This window comes from Manis pentadactyla, chromosome X, assembly GCF_030020395.1.
Source record: "Manis pentadactyla isolate mManPen7 chromosome X, mManPen7.hap1, whole genome shotgun sequence".
Classification (NCBI taxonomy): domain Eukaryota; kingdom Metazoa; phylum Chordata; class Mammalia; order Pholidota; family Manidae; genus Manis; species Manis pentadactyla.
In genome coordinates, this window is record NC_080038.1 from 106,874,891 (window position 1) to 106,879,408 (window position 4,518).

Consider the following 4,518-nt stretch of genomic DNA (forward strand, 5'->3'; position numbering starts at 1 on the left):
ATTGTTCCATTTGGATTGGTCACACAATTCTCTCAATATTCTTTCATTCTTAGAGATCCTTTTTTCTCTGTGCCTCAGCTTCTTTGTATTCCTCTTCTCTAATTTCTATTTCATTTATTGTCTCCTCCACCATATCTAATCTGCTTTTAATACCCTCCATTGTGCTTCTCAACAATTAGATCTCCAACCGGAATTCATTCCTGAGTTTTTGAGTATTTTTCTGTACCTCCATGAGCATGTTAATGATTTTTGTCTTTTTTTCTTTTTTTTACTTCTATTGCATTTATGATTGATTTATTATCTTTATAGTTTGATGAACAGGCAATGTTTCTTAGATATTTCATGTACTTCTCAAAAAATTTTTCAATTTTTGTCATTGAAACCTGTAAGCAACTGAGCAGCTTCTGTCTCAATCTGTTTATCATCCTCTGTGTGCACTGGATAATCCTTGGCTTTCATTAGCCAAAAAGCAGCAAGCTTTTTGTTGTGCAGCTTCAGATATGTCTTTCCTAAAAGAAACAAGTTCTTGCTGTAGAAGTTTGGATCCACTTGCTCTGTCCTGTGAAAGTAGCCTAAGGCCTCTTCATAGGTGGAACTAGGAGGAGCTTGCAAAAAGCATTTTAACAATTTTTCATTGATACCAAGTCATTTCAGCAAATGTGTAACACCAAATATCCATAAGGTGAATTAAGGTAACATCTTTAGGGTTCAGTCCAATTGTTTTCTCAAAATGTTCCTTGATAATATAGGCATTTGCAATTTCAACCTTGATGCTTTCATAATCTCCAACATCGCTAATACAGATTGTATACCGCTTATGAGCTGCAAAGCTTGATTCATTTTTTTCTAGGGCTCTTTTTGCATACTCTAGGGCTTTATACACCAAGAGCTTTTTCTCCTCTTCTGTTGTTCCACTAAGCTGAGTTATATCACATGACACCCAGGCCAAACGCCACCATAACTCTGCATCTTCACTTTCCTTGTATTGGGTTAGCAACTGATAAAGTTTTTCTGTTTCTCCACTTTCATACAAGTAGTCTGCCTGTTCAAGGATTTCTTCAACTCCAAGGACTTTGGCTGTGGCAAGAGCCATAGCAGCCCGAGAAATGGCTTGGTAAGTTTCAAAGCCCATATAAGACAAGGCTGAGAATAACAGCCTTCTTTTGAAAGCTCCTGGGTTTCCCAACACCTACTGCCCGTGGGATCCACACCCCACCCCTTCCACCATGGCCAAGTGGGGCAGAGCAAAGGGTGCCCCAGTCTTTCATGAGAACACTGCAGCTGCCTGCTTTCCTGCCCATGCCTCTTCCACTCCTCAGCATGTTAATGATTTTTATTTTGAAATCCCTTTCAGGAAGATTCATGGGGTCAATTTCATTTGAATCTTTCTCAGGTGTTGTATTCATAATTTTACTTTGAACCAGGTTTCTTTGGCATTTCATCCTTGTATATGGCGCCCTCTAGTGCTCAGAAGCTCTAGTCTCTGGAGCTGCTCAGCCCCTGAAGCAATGTCCGGGGTTCCAGGGGAGCAGTGTTGGTGCCTGGAGGGAGGAAAGTGCTGTTTCCTGCTTCTGGACTGCTATGCCTGCCTCCACTGCCAGAGCCAGTGGGCTGAGCACACAAATATAAGCCTCTATGCTTTGCGTTTGTAGTTGCTGTAGACATGTCTTCCCTTTGGCTGGCCTAATGCCAGGGTAGGGTTCAACGGTTTGTGAGCCAGGTGGGGCTGGCTGGGAGAAAGGCTCAGTAGGCTGCTTATCACGGAGGGTGTCCCTTGAGCTGTGTAGCCAGCCAGGGAGCTGGAGGACCTGAAGATCGAGAAATTTCCCAACCTGCTGGGCAGAGTGCACCCAGACAGTTTTGTCAACCTGTCCTTTCTCCTGAGCAGTAATCTCTGTGCAATCCTTGCCCCTTTAGCAGCCCTCTTGCTGTTAGGAAGTCTCTCAGATTGCCTGCCTTTCTTTTTGTACCAGAGCAGCTGGATATGAATCCCTGCTTTCCACAAGTGGCTGGAATCTCAGTCTTTCCAGGTATTCTTCCTGTCTTAGCTTTCCAACACCCTAATAACGAGTGTACCATGCAAGCACCGTGAAATGTAGGTTTGTGGTCCCAGAGCAGATCTCCAGAGTTAGGTATTTAGCAGTCCCAGGCCTCCACTCCCTCCCTGCTCCATTTCTCTTCCTCCCTGCCAGTGAGCTGGGATGGGGGAAGGGCTTGGGTCTCACCAGACCACGGCTTTGGTACGTTACCTTGTTCCATGAGGTTTATTCTTTTCTCCAGGTGTATGCAGTTTGGTGCAGCCTTCTTTCCTGTTGTTCTTTCAGGATTAGTCATATTAATTATATTTTCATATTATGTGCAGTTTTAGGAGGAAGCCTCTGTCTCACCTCTCACTCTGCTGTCTTTAATCCAATCCTTTCTAAAATTTTGTTCAAAATTTTTGCCTATAGGTTCATGGGGGATATTAGTCAGTGGTTTTTTTTGTAATATATTTTCTGGCCTTGATATCAAAGAAATGTTGGTCGCATAGAATGGTTGGGAAGAGGAGCACTGTCAATTCTGGGGAAGGTTTTTATAGAATTCACATTATCTTTCCCTTAATTGTGTGACAGAATTCACCAGTAATCACGTTTTTTCATATAAAATTTTTAAATGAAAAAATATAAAAAAAACAATGAAAAGCCTTTTGTGGTTTGGTTAATGTTTAAATATTGCTGTAACTTCTCTAAAATTTGTCTCTTAGAACCATTAGTTTTCACTGTGTCCAATTAAATAGAATGAAATTCCTACTCACCTTAACTCCTTATTGAATACACTTTTTAGAGATGTTTTGAGATATATCATGTGCAGTATAAAATTCACCCATTTAAATTATACAATTCAGTGTTTTTTAATATATTCACAGAGTTGTACAATCAGTACCATAATCTAATTTTGGAACATTTCATCACTCGTAGAAAAAACCCTGTACCCAATAGCAGTCACTACTCATTTACCCTTCTTCAGTTGCTGCGACCACTAATTTACTTTCTGTCTCTATGGATTTGCCTATATGGACATTTCATATAAATGGATAAATGGAATTATATATGTGGCTGGCTTTTGTGGCTATAACTTCTTTCACAGCATGGTTTCAAGGTTCACCCATGCTGTAGCATATATCAGTATTTCATTCCTTTTTATTTCCTAATAATAGTCCATTGTAAGGGCCATATAATTTTAAGGAAAACACTTTCAACTTAGCTATATTAATGCTATTTTTAAAAACCTAAATTTTTCAGCAAATAAATCAGCAGTTTCCAGTCAAGATAGTGGGTTCACATGGAAACTAAGGGCCTAATCATATTAACAACAGTGAATAGATTCTATACTTTTTTAAATTAAAAAATCTAACAGATTATAGTGTTGGTTGCACAGCTCTGCAGCTATACTAAAAGCCATTGAATTGCAACTTTAAATGGGCGAATTGCATGATATATGAATTATATATCAGTAAAACTGGTTGCTTTTAAGATAAAACATCTAAAACTCTGTTATATATGGCAAAAGGAAGGGAAAGAGATAGCAATGAGCAGGAAGCTTATACTACAGACTTGTGTAAGTTACTCTTAGGTATTCTGCTGCATGTAGTGTACTGTATAGTTCATTGGTTACTACTTCTTTAGGAATTACATTAACCATGTTTGATATAGAATCACAAGAACCAGGACTATAAAATATCCTTAATTAATAACAAAAACCCAAACTTGTTTATCTCTTCAACCTATCTTTTTTATTGAAGTGTAGTTGATGTACAATATTATATTGGTTTTAAGTATACAGCAAATCAAGTTTACTCACCAGGGTCATCTCTACCTTTCACAGTCTTTGAATTGTTTCATACTTCTACCTTATAGGTAACTGAAAGCACTACAAATTATTTTTCCATATGCAAATGAAAGACATTTGAATCCCCTTTTCCTCTATGGAAAAAGCCAGTTTTGAATCTGTTTGTAAATTCATTCCATAAGACATTTCTTCTCTTTGAATTGGTCTTGAAATAGTAACATCTTTCTGGTTCTTTCATTAGTTAATGAGTTAAATAAAACCTTGACACATGTTCATTTTATATTTGTATGGTAGTCATGATTTTTATCTTTAAAAATTATCCCTTAATACTATCTACCTTTTAAATTCCAAAGAATTTTTTAAAAATGCAGGTGGGTTCAGTTTGGACAATGATATTATTTGTCCATATCATAGGATTTCTGTACATATCATGAGCCAATTTTTGCAATGCTAATTATCTGTTTAATGACAAGTATTTTGCTACTTTCTTGCAGGATACATTTTTAAACTGGCTATTCCTGTTTTTAATTCTTTAATCATGTCTACTTGAAGTGAAGTTATGTTTGTAAAGTAATAATAACTACATTAAAACCCCTAAAGCAGGCTTTCAAGAAATCAGAGTATTTGGTACCCTAACTGAGATTCTGTACCCTTCCTTCTTAACATCAGGATAATGGGAAGAAAATGTTA

At 37.6% G+C, this 4,518-nt stretch overlaps 1 pseudogene; it reads right to left on the reverse strand.

Annotated features, from left to right (window-relative positions):
• Positions 1-286: 286 nt before the first annotated feature.
• LOC118926106 (regulator of microtubule dynamics protein 1-like) lies at positions 287-3,849 on the reverse strand (annotated as a pseudogene).
• Positions 3,850-4,518: the final 669 nt, after the last annotated feature.